Source organism: Parus major, chromosome 15, assembly GCF_001522545.3.
Source record: "Parus major isolate Abel chromosome 15, Parus_major1.1, whole genome shotgun sequence".
Classification (NCBI taxonomy): Eukaryota; Metazoa; Chordata; class Aves; order Passeriformes; family Paridae; genus Parus; species Parus major.
This window is the reverse complement of record NC_031784.1, coordinates 9,627,213-9,640,018: the sequence shown is the minus strand read 5'-3', so window position 1 is coordinate 9,640,018 and position 12,806 is coordinate 9,627,213.

The window sequence follows — 12,806 nt, the reverse complement described above, 5'->3', positions numbered from 1 at the left end:
CAGGGATCAGGGATCAGGCAGGGCACAGGCAGGTAGGGAGCCCCAGCCCCAGGTAAACAAGTGCTCAGTGAATAATTTACTCGGTGAGTGACAGAGGAATTGCCGTTTAACAATTTGCTGGGCAAATATTATTTGACCATTTCTAGAGCTGCTTGAAGAGTACAAATATAACCTCCCTCTGCTTTGGGAATAATTCATTTGGCAAAAGCAGGCTGCAACTCATCAGATAAATTATTGAGAGGGGATAATGCAGCCCCGTTTAGGGGTGGCACAGCAGCCACCAAAGCGCTCCTGGCACGGAGGCACAGGTCCTTTGGTTCTTGTTATCCCGCTGTCCCAAGGACAGGGGCTCCCGGAGGCCCTGGTGGGATGATGGTGCATAGCTGATTGCTGGGAGGGGAGCTGGGCCTCCTCCCTCCAGGACCACCGCTAATCCCATGTCCCCACATCTCTGGAGGATTAAGCTCCCATATGAATGCTCCTGGGACCCCGGGGAACGAGAGGAAGCAGCTCAGCTTCTGCACGGAGGGGCGCAGGGGGTGGAGGAGGGGACGGGCTCAAGCAGGGGGTGGGAAGGAGCCCCCCTGCCCAGCTCAGGTTTGGGAACAAAAAGCCGGAGTTCCATGAGGAGCATCCCCTGCTGAGGCCCCGCGGCTGGAGCCGCTGCCTCTATTGAGGCGGCTCTGGCATGCATGGCTCCAGGTGTTCCAGCCCAAATCCTCTCCCCTGCATCCCTGCATCCTCCCCGGGGCACAGGGAGGTGCGGCGTGGAGGGGCCAGGGAGGGAAATCGCTGTCTGTGAGCAGCGCTGGGGGCTGAAGCCTCTGAGAAAATGCTTTTGGTCAGTCCGTGCCTCAGTTTCCCCAGCGCAAAGCTACTCCTCGTTAATCGCTCTGTACACCTCGGCTGCTGGGAATGGGAGAGGATTCAGTGCTCCAGAAAAAAATTTACTCTTTTGTGGAGATCGTGAAGTCAAAATTGTCAGGTGCTGTGGAAACAATTATTTGGGGGAAACAGAACAAAAATTTTAAGAGGACATGTAAAGCTGGCTTTTAAAAAAGTTACTTTAGAAATCAGAAAACTTGGGTGGCTCAAAGTTTGAACTCTTGGAAGTGAAATTAAAAGCAAGCCTGGCTTTCAATCAGCAGCACAGGAAGGGTCACCTCACCTCTCCCTGTGGCTCCACACAGACACTTCTCGACTCCTTCTCCATTCCACGGAGCGATTAAAACCACTATTATCTTATTTATTTTGGCTTCCCTCCTTGCCAGTTCCCCTGCTGTAAATTAAATGATTGCTGAGTTAGATTAGCAGAAAGCATATGTGGAAATTACCTTTTAATTTCTTAATTACATTGCACTCACCTGCAGCTCAACCTGCCAGGGTAAGGAAAGTGTGAAGTTAATTTCCATTGATATATTATCTGCGTTTTTATAAATTAGGATGCTATTAAAGAGGAAGCGTATCAAGAATTCATTGTTTCTAATCAGTTCCTGGGACATGGATGGGATCTTCTTTCAGCCTCCAGGGATGTCTCACAAAACCAGAGCTGTGGGAATTGATGCCTAAGCCTGGGCTGCTCCACGAGGATCTGATGGGATGTAAGGAAATAAAATTCACCATGAGGAGAAATGAGCAGCGGAATAGAGACCAAAGGAAATGGTGGGATCCCCATCCTTGGAGGTTGAAGAAAAATGCCTGAAAAACATTGAAAACCTGGTCTGAATCCAGTGTTAGGCTTGCTTTGTACAAAGGGTTGGATTACAGACCTCCTGAAGCCCCATCCCATCTGGAATAAACCTCCATCCACTGTGGTCTCTGTGCTGCAAGGGGCTGGAATTGTGCCCTGCCCATCATTTCGAACATGGTCCCGTGTTTCTGCTTAAAACCCTGCCAACCCCGCCCAGAAATCATCGGGAGGTGGCACAGTTGGGTTGCAAACCCAATAAATTTACTTCAAGTGGAAAATGTCCAGTGAAATTCCAAGCTAAGACAGAAGATGTCTGATTTTCCTTCCCTGCACGGTGCCTTCCCTCACTTGACCACGCTGCATTCATTTAAAACTCCTCATTCCCCACCCAGAGGTCACATCACCTATTAATCACGCTGAAGAGCCCCTCAATTATCTGAAACCATGATTACCCCAACCCATTCCACGTCCCCCATGACATTTGGATAACTGAGGTTGTTCTGTATTATTATTATTTTTCAATTGTGGTAATTATTGTACATTAAACCATTAGCATTCATTACTCCTACAGTGTGTAATTAGAACAATGGTGGATGGATTGCTACCGACTCTAATGAAGTTTTTATAATTGTAATTTATGGTCGTCAAATTACCTTTCTTAAAAATGAAGGCTAATATTAGCCTCTTAAGTTATGGGGAGGGGGTGGTAATTACCTCTAATTGATGCTTCTTGTTTGCTCTCCATACAGAGCAACGCTGATCCGATCCTGGAGCGGGGAAGGCGGGGAGGGATCCTATGGATGTCTGAAGGGGGTGACAAGAGGATGGACCAGGCTCTGCTCGGTGGTGCAGAAACTGAAACTGAAGTTCCACCTGAATGCTGGGGAGAATTCCATCAGAATTCCCTCGGTTTGGTGGGGTTTCCTTCTCTGGAGATGTCCAGGAGCTGTGTGGGCACAGTCCTGAGTGACCGGGGACTCTGCTTGGGAAGGGAGGATGGGCAGATGAGCTCCAATGGTCCCTCCCAGCCCCAGCCATTGATCTGGGGATTTGGGGATCCTCCACCTAGCCCAGGGTGGAGAAACACCCTCAGAAAGCAGTGTTCACCTTGCCATGGCACTGGGATGGGATGGAGGAATCAGAACCAGGAAATATCCTGAGTGGGAAGGGTCCCACAGGGGTCATGGGCTCCAGCCCCTGTTCCTGCACAGACACCCCAGCAATTCCACCCTGGGCATCCCTGGCAGCGCTGTCCAAACTCTCCTGGAGCTCTGGCAGCCTCGGGGCCATTCCCTGGGGAGCCTGGGCAGTGCCAGCACCCTCTGGGGAAGAACCTTTCCTGATATCCAAGCTCAACCTCCCTGGCACAGCCCCAGCCTTTCCCTGGCTTCTGTCCCTGCTCACAGGGAGCAGAGATCGGAGCTGCCCCTCCACTGCCCGCCCTGAGGAAGCTGCAGCCCCCAGGGAGTCTCTCCCTGGTCTCCCCCAGGCAGAACAACCCAAATCATCCCAGCCGCTCCTGGTGTGGAGGAAACACGTGCTGGGAACGCTGCTGGATGGGGATGGAGCGGCAGGAGCAGCATCCCTCGTGGGCAGCCCTGGGCTCAGCGGGCCGGGAGAGGACCGGGAAGAGCCCCGGCGCTGGCCATGGTGCTGAACGGCCCCTCCTCTCCCCGAGAGCCTGCGGGGCAGGGCTGGACATCCCCCCGATAGCTTAGGCTGGCTGGAGGGGAGGGGTGCCATCCTGCCCTGTAATGATTATTTTTTGTTGTGGTTATGAGTTCAAAATAAGCCGCGCCTCGGCGTCCCAGCGGGAGGCCGAGTTTTGCTTTAATTGCCTCTGTTTGAATCAATTTAGGCTCAATTATGCTCCTCCTTAGGTGTAATTGAGATGTTTGTGCCTATCTCTCGGAGGTGGATGCAATCATCCCCCGAAGCGCCGCGGAACACAGGGGCAGAGCAGCCGCTTGATCACCTTCCTGATGGCTGCTCCTAGGAGAGCTGAGGATTCCCTCCATCCACCCCGCTCCCCCAGGCTCCCACGGAGCCCCCAGGCCTCTAAGCCAGTTAGGAAGCTCCAGCTGTTGGCTCCTTTTTGGATTGCAGCTGTCACTGAGGTGTGCCAGGCCTCGGAGAGGACAACCCTGGCTCCAGACTCGAAGCTCCACTCTCCAAACATTACCAGGAATTGTTTTTATGGATAAGGTTTCCTGTATGGGTGCGATGGGCGACGATACCAAGTCTCCAAGCTGGAATATCCATCTCCCAGCGGGTTGTCCTCGAGCTGTAGGTGCAGGTCTTCTGCTTGGACACAAAAGGAAAGTTTAGCTCTAATACATGAAGAAGAGGTGAATTTTCACCCATTTAGCAGCAGTTTCAAGACATTTTTTTTCCCCTTAGGATTAACAACTAACAACTAACTCTTTTTTCCCTTAGGACTAACAAGAGAAGAAAAAAAAGTGATTTGAGTTTGGGTGTTTTTGGGGCGGTAGTGGTGGTGTTTATTGGGTTGGTTTTTAGATATGTATTTTTTTTTTTGTCTGCAAGAGGAAAATTCACTCGCATTTTCCTGCATTGTTGGGATCTAAGGTAAGGCTAATCAAAAAGCAAAAGGTTGATTCTGAGACCTCCACCTTACCCATTGCCACAATTAGAGAACTGGTCAGCAGAGGGATTTTTCAGAGGTTTAAAAAAACAAAGAAAAGAAAACATTTCTCCATTTTTGGCCGACCTTCAGGAGGTTCATGTTTTCTCCCTCAAATGCAGCAGAAACCCAGCACTTACATCTTGGTTCTTACAGTAATGCACTGGCTGTTCCTCACAAAAATCCTCACAAAAATGGAAAAAATTTGCAGTGGAGGAACATTGCTGAAAAGTGTCCCTGGTGAATAGTGGTTCTTTTGTAAAGGATGGTTGTGGCTTTTTGAACAACCCTATTTTCCACTTAAAAAATAGAAAATAAAAAAAAATAGGAAAGGAAAGGAGAAAGCTTCTATAGAAGTTTGAAACCCAAGGATTTTGTTTGCAGGTCTCAGCATGTAGTTCTTGCCTGTGAAGCACCACAAGTGCCTTCCTCATCCAGAGAAGTGCTGGTGATGGGAGGCTGGGCTGGCCTTTCCCTCCTTCCTCCCACAGGGATGGTTCTCACATCATCCCGATTCCAGGAACATGAAGAAGCAGCGAGGATTGATTACTCTTCCATGAGCAGCAGCCTTGAGGAGATGCCAAACACTCTGGTTTTGGACATAAGGACTGCTTGGATCATTCAGCTCCACAGGGTGGTTCTGGCTCTGCCTGGGGTTCCACCAGGTCACCCCCAGACTCCTCCTGCAGCGCCTCTGCCTCCAGTGGGCCACCAGCAATTAGGGCAACCTGGGCCAGGTCTGCACTGGGCCACAATTTCATGGCATCAAGGAGTGGTTTGGCATGGAAGTGCCCTCTGAAGGCCACCTAGACCAACCACCAGGCTGCTGAGAGCCCCATTTAACGTGGCCTCGAGTGTTTCCAGGGATGGAGCATCTGCCACTGCTCCAGCGCTTCGTCACCCTCAGCATAAAAAAATTCTTCCTTATTTTCCTCCTGAATCTCCCTAAACTGAGAGAATTTAGTTTAAAACCACGTCCCCTCGTCCTGTTGCTGTAGGCCCTGACGAGCAGTTTGTTCCCAGCTCTCTTGGAGCCCCTTCAGGCACTGAGGTCTCCTTTTCCTCTCCAGGCTGAACAACCCCGCTTCTGTCGGAATTTTTCATGGCCTGCTCCAACAGGTCCGTGCCTCACTTCTCGGGGAGGTCGCACCCCCAGCAGCCACCAAGTGCTGGCTCCTTCTCTCGCAGCCCAAGGCTGGGATAATCCAAGCTGGAAGGAGCACCCAGCCCTTGGCCCGGACCCCGCTCCCCGCCCCGCACAAAGGCGCTGCCTTCCAGCCGCTGGCAGTGCCTGGGCGCAGCCCTGATTAGATCGCTGTCACCAGGGAACAGGAAGGTTAATTGCCATTCTCTTTGTGTGCCGCTCGGAGAGGAGACCAATTTCAGCTCAGTAGCAACAAAGTGTTGCCTGCTTGCTTTGGAGGGGGGTAAGGGGAGAGCAAAGAAAGTGGAGGGCAGGGAGGGAGGGAGAGGGGGGTGTTGGACAAGCGGGCAGGATTGTGCACGGACTTTGAGCATAGCTGTGTCTTGTCTGGTCCAGCAAAAGAGAAGTGCTTAACAAGTATTAAGAGACACAAATAATTCTCCTTTTCTCCTCTCGCCCATTCTTTTCTCTCTTTCTCTTTGCTTGTAAATCCTGCTTATCGCATCTGAATAGCAGAATGGTTTCACACCGGACCTTTAATCTGGCCCAGAGCAGCCCCCAGAGGGGCAAAGTGGCTGAGGATTACCTTTTATTTTATTTGATTTTTTTTAGCTTTCTTCCATTCCTCCCCTCCCTTGTGGTGGTGTGGGTTTTGTTGTTTTTTTTTTCTTTCCCCTTGCTCTGCATTTGTTCTTGGAAGGAGTGAGGAGCAAAGGCTTAAGGGGGGGAAGGGGAAAAAAGAAGTGTGTAGGGGGTGTTACAAACTTAAGGGGATCTGGATCTATTCAGAGCGACTTGTCCATAGCCTTGCTGCTTTTGTTCGCCTGCCATTCTTTAGCTGATTTCTTCACTCTGGTAAAAGCGCCTTAATTCCCTTGTAGATACCGAGAATCCCTCCTTCTCCTGCTCTGCCCTCCTTCTCCTCCTGCAGCCCTGTGCACCCTCTTTCACTTTCTTAGACTCTTTATCCAGTGTCCTCCTAACCACCAACAAAGCCCAGAAGCCATCAGGTTTCCTTTCAGAAGGATGAAAGAGGGAGAAGGAGCAGGAGGAGGGAGAGGAGATGGGGAGCAGCGTGTGTGTGCACACACGTGTGTCTGTACACACCTGAGCCACCCTGGAGGGCTTCGGGGGCTCTCCCTGACTGTTTTTGATGTGGATTTTGATCCCCAGACCGTTATTCCCGGTCTGCTCAGCTCCAGGTGTGGGGCATGTGGCAAAGTCCTTCAGGAGGAAAGGGCTGAGGAGCCAGCCAGCCTTGGAGGATGCCCAGATCTCACACCCAAGGGCTGCTGGAGCTGGAAAGTGTCCCCAGGACACAAGGATGGGCTGGAGGCTCCCCCACAGAGCTGGGGTGGGTGTACCTGCACAGGTACAAAGGCCAGCAGAGCAGAAGCCCCTCCAGGCACCAGACACTGAGGAAGAGGTTGGTCTTCTGCCACATTTATCCAGGGGGGACTCGCCTGTGGGGGAACATCCCTGAGCAGCAGGCTGTGAACCACCCTCTGCAAAGCTCAGGGGTGGGAATACCTGCCCAGCTCCCTGGGATCAGAAGGGCTCATCTGCCCATGATTTAGTCCCAGAAGCTCAGGCAGCTGCTCAGCTTCATGGCTGGAAACAAGAACTGCAAAGAGATTGAATCTGCTGGCATTCACCCTTTGACCCCAGGGGGGGTTTATCCGTGGGAAGCCTCAGGTGTGATCTCCAAGATCTCACCACTGATTGAGGTCAGTGGTTATCAGCCTTCAGGCTGATAAGAGAAGTGACCATGCTGAGCTGTGTGCAGAAGGAGCAGTCCCCCATCCTGGCACACGGCTCAGGGATTGTGGCTGCTCCTGCTGCCAGCGTGGTCCAGACCCAGATGGCTCTCCTGGAGAGAGAAAGCCTGGAACAGGGGAAGGGATTGACACATCCCCCAGTAGGGGTGAGATCCTGCACTGGTTTCCAGTGGAATGCACAACCCAGTCCCAGGTGGTTTCTCTCTGAGCTGTACTTGAGTCTGATGAGAGCCAGTGCTCTAAACTGGCACTAGAGCCAGGCAGCAGCACAAACATTTGGACCAAGGCTGGTGTTTGTGGAGCAATTCTCTGAGCTGTGATGTCCCTTCCAGTCACTGCTCCCTTCTTCCAGCTCTGCCTGGGAAGCTGGGACTGATGGAGGCATCAGGAAAGCCTGGAGAAGGCACTGGGAGAGGAAGAAGAGCAGATTGAATGAGGCCAGGCTGGGTGGGCTCTGAGCAACCTGACCTAGAGGGAGGTTTCCCTGTCCATGGTAGGAGTTTGGAGCTGGATCTGGAACTAGGATCTTTCCAATCCAAACCATTCCATGGTTCCATGATTCAGTACAAACGTTAGGCAGGCCAGCAGAACACGTGTCTGCCGTGCCCTGGTCCTGGAGGCCACTGCTTCAATAGAGAAAGGGAGATGTGCCTTTATGTCCAGCTGGGCACTGCAGATGATGGAGCACAGGGAGACATTTCCCAGTGCTGGTTCTGCAGCAGGAGGTGATAAATCCCTTCCTCTTCTCCTCTCCCACCTTTTGACCTCGGAGTAAATCAGAGCCTTGGTTTTGCCTCTAATGCTGAATACACTGCACTGAATCAAAGCCATCCCCACAGGGAGGGGCTCCTGGGGCTGTCTGAGCCCTGACCACCACCACGATGTTCTGAGCTAAACAGGCCATGCTCAGCAGCTGTGTGAGCTAAAGCACACACACCTCAGCTGACCAGCTCAGCCTGGCTCCAACACTGAACAGGGTCAGGGGTTTTAGCTAATTAATCCCAGCCCAGGTACCTAAATGAGAAGATCTCATGGTGGGGGTCATACCTTTGTTGAGTTGATACCTGATGGGTATCAGGAATGGGGATGCAGAGATGAGAGTCAGGGCCCTGAGAACACTGCCTACCCTTCCTTGCTCTAACCAGCCTGACTGGGGTCACCCACCTGTGCCCATGGCCCAGGAGCTCCACTCCAGGGTGTCCCTGTCCCTTTGTTCCTCCCTGGACTGTGTTGTAGGTCTGCCTGTCTCTGGTTCTTCCTCCTGGATGGACCTTGGACCTACAGTAAGCAGCTTCTCCCCTGTCCCTGGGTTCAGCCTGCTCTGGTTCATGCCCTGGGTGTGCCTGGGGCTGTTGTAGGATGATGCTTTGAGCTCCCCTTTGCCTGGAGGTCAGCAGTTCCTGTTTCCCCTTCCCCTGCCATAAGCAGTGATGAGGCACAGGGAAAATTCCTTCTCCCTGCTCCTGTTTGCCTCCTCAGAGCGTGGGTGGTGCTGCCTGGGACAGTCAGAGCACTGCTGGGTGTTTTTTTGGTGAGGGAGCTCAGGTGCAGTCTGAGCCTTCTGGGCTGGTTTGGTGTGCCTGGGCACGTGCTCCTTTGCAGAGCAAATTATGGGATCAGGACCTGCTTTCACAAGAGGGTTTGTTCCCACGTTGGCCTGGATTAACTCCCCCCTTCCCCTCTGAGCAGGAGGGAACGGGAGAAGCTGAGGCATTTCCTGCAATGACTAATTAGATCCAGCTCCCAACAACAACGTGCAGCAGAGAAAAGCAAGGCATTAGCCAGGACAGGGTAATGAGACCCTTCCCCTCCCCAACCATTTCCCCCACTAATCCCAGACAAAGCTCCCAGCGCTGCACCAGCACTGCCCCACTTTTACAGTGAAGATTTGCCACCACCAACAATCTACACCTCGAGAAAGCCTCGTTTGGTGTGTTTTCATTTCTGACTCCCCTCCTGTGGGGTGCCAGGGCACAGCTTTCCCTTGGAGGGACATTAAAGCCGCCACCAACGCCACCAAGGGCAGCGCCACTGCTGACAGAGGCAGGCACAAAGGGTGCTCCTGCTTTTCCAGATGGCTGGATTTCTCCTGTATCCACGGTGGTGGCACTGGATTAAGCCTCAGGCCGAGCACATGAGCAGTTTAATAATGAATGATTCGCACGTTGCCAGCCAGGAGTAATTCGGGCAGCAGCGTGTGGAGCACAGCTGCTGTCCAAGCACCTGGCCTTCAAAGGGTGAATGAACATTAAGATTGTTCCATAGGAGCCGGCCCAGCAGTTGCTGCTGGGGGAGGATGTTTTATGAATGGAGGTGGCAATGGGCCCCAGCATTTCTGCAGGAGCTGGAGGATGATTTGTGCCATGGGCTCCTTGGCCAAAGGCTGGAGCAGGGTGGGGAGGCCTGAGGAATGTGGGAGGAGGTTTAGGAACACCCAGGAGAGAAGGGATGTGGGACTTGAACAGGTAACTGGGAGGAATTTGAGGGTGGATGGGCAGCCCAGGATTTCCAGAAATGAGTCTGGTCTCGCTTAGGAGCCAGAAAGTGATGGACAGCATAGGTTCCACCATTTCCCCCCTTCCTTGAGGAAAACCCATCAGAAGTCCCAGGGAGCAGGACAAATGTCTGGCAGGGACATGCTGAGGGTCACTCTGGAGCTCCCAGTGCTGCTGCTCAGCCCATCAGGTGCAGGCTCTGTTTTTCACACCAGTGAGGGGCTGGTGATGCCCAGACAGGGATGGGTGAAGATCACACTCAGTGTGCAGGCACTCCATGAAATGATGGACACCTCAAGAGAAAGCACTTTTGGCAGCTCCCCATGAGTCGAATGCTGATCAACCCCTGGCCATGAGGTAGAATTCACCTCTCTGGTGCCTTCACCTGTTCCTCCAGGTTCCTGTTTTGCAGCTCCACCCTCACCTGCCAGTCCCAGGGATGACATTTCTCATCCTGTACCTGGACATGGGCCCAGCACAGCGGGGACCTGGCACTTGAGTTTGGCACAGCTGCCTCTAGCCAAGGGACAAGGGCATATTCCCACAGCAGCTCCAGAACAGGCTTGGTTACTTCTTCCATGTCAGTGGAACTGCAGCTGGGAGAGGGATTTGAGATCAGAACCCAAAGAGGCCAAAAAACCCCATCCAATCTTGACTGCCAAGGAGCAGTTCTGCTCTGCAGCTGAGCCCCAAGCCTTCAGCAGCACCAGCTTCACCCAAGTCCCCGTGGCTGCCTGGTGTCCTGCAGCACCCTCAGCACCTCCATCCAGAGCTCAACCCTCCTCTGAGGTGGAAAACAGCCCAAAGAAGTCATGCTGGACACGGGTGTATTGAATCATTTATTTTGCACTAAACATTCTGGCCACAAGCCATCACTGTCCTCTCAGCTGCTCTGGTGCAGGGGCCTTGGTGAAAGAAAATGCTTCTCCCAGGGGGATCTGCCCCCTCCTCCTCTTGGAAGGCACCATCCAGCCTCTTTGGAGCACAAGCTGGGGAGGGCGTGCAGAGGAGCAGGGGAGGCAGAGGAGGAGCTGGAGATGTTTGCTAGCAAATAAAAGACTGTGTGCTTAAACACTCTTGCTCTGCCTATCCCTCCCTGGCAGCGTTTGCTCAGCAAACAGAGCTAATTCACCAGCTTCCCAACGTTTGATTCAGTCTGCAAAAGCAAACCTCACATCCCACGTCCCCAAAGGCCTCCTCTCCCCGCTGCTTCACCCCCGGACGTGCAGCTCAGCACCAGCCCTCTGCCCTTCCCCACATCCCCTGGTCCTCCTTTCCACCCCAAAATCTGGGAGCTGTGTGAAATCAGGCTGAGCTGCACACCGTGGGCAGATGATGGAGCAGCATCCACTGCAGCCAAGCTCTCCTCTGCTGCCAGCCCTCAGGAACGTGGGAGAGCACAAGGCTGGGCAGTGTTTTCCTGGGATGTCAGCCGTGCCAGGGCAGCAGCTCCAGGCAGCTGATCAGGGTGAGCACAGCCCTGATTCTGTGTGGGTTTGGTCATGAGAAGGGTCACAGGCTGGGTTATGAAGGGGTGGAAGAGGGAAACAGGTGTGGGACAGAGGCAGAGATGGCTCCTTTTTCCCTTTGGAGGTTTTGCAAAGGAGTGGGTGAGACTTCAGCTCTGATTGGGCTCAGAAGCCTTTTTTTTTATTTGGATGGTTCTTTGTGACCAGTGGCCCTGGTGAGGACACAGCCCTGAGCCTTTGGCTGCAGCAGTGGGAAAAGGTTTTCTTACTTGGCTGGAGGGTGAGAGAGTGTCTGTTTGAAGTTATCAAACTGCCAGACACAGGAAACCAACCTGAAATCACCAAATTCATCCAGACATTGCTTTATAGAGAAGAGCCACCAGTAGCTGTGTGGAGGCACTACAGAGTGTAAGAGTTATGGTAATGAGAGGTAAAGGTAATGAAATCCAACACATTTAACAGGGGGACACTCAGATGCCAAAATGCTTCAGCAACTCCAAAATGTTGAGTTTGAGTCAGAGTGCAACACCCTTTTCGTTTTGGGATGGCAGTGAGGTGATTCTGCTGAAATCAGACAATCTTTAAGGTTGGAAAAGCCCTCTAAGATCCCCAAGTCCAACCATTAAAGCAGCTGGTGGTTAATTGCTGTCTGCAACTTGGAAATGTGTTTTCCCTGTGGCACAGCACCGAGCTGAGGGGTCAGGGCTGCCTGTGCCTGGACGAGGGATGTGAAGGACCATGATGGTCCAGGTGCTGTTCTCACCGTGTTTCTCCTGATCACAGGAAATGTGATCATTTCACATTTCACCTTTCCCTGCTCCTGCTCAGCCTTGGGTCAGAATCGGTGCAGGGAGCTCGCAGGCAGAGCCAGGACCTGCTCTGGGTTTGCTTGGCCAGGCGGTGTTTTGTTTTTCCCGTAGCTGTTCTGGGAGCAGCAGTTCCTTTGTGCCCTGGGCTCCCAGGTGTCTGTCACCCCCACCCCAGCCACAGGCACACGGCAGTCCCTGCCGGAAAGGGAGAGGGCTTTGGGAAAGCAGCAGGGAGCACGGGAAGCATCCCTGTGTCACTGGAAGCAGCCCTGGAGCCCGGCTGGTGACATATGCTCCCTGCTGGCCCCCTCTGCAGCCCGCCTCCCACCGCAGGTCCTCGCAGGGGAGGATTAAACACTCAGCTGACCTTGCACCCCTGCCCCAGCCAGCTGCCCCCGAGCAGGGACAGGAACAGCGCTGGCAGAGCTGGCCCAGAGATGCTGGCAGCACTGGGGACAGCAGGGGACAGAGGGGGACAGCGGGGGACAGTGGGAAGTGGGGAACAGTGGGTAGAGGGGACAGTGGGGAACAGTGGGGAACAGCGGGGGACAGAGGGGGACAGAGGGGGACAGAGGGGGACAAAAGGGGACAGAGGGGGACAGAGAGGACAGTGGGCAGAGGGGACAGTGGGCAGAGGGGACAGTGGGAAGAGGGGACAGTGGGCAGAGGGGACAGTGGGCAGAGGGGACAGTGAGGGACAGAGAGGACAGTGGGGGACAGAGAGGACAATGAGCAGAGGGGACAGTGGGCAGAGGGGACAGTGGGCAGAGGGGACAG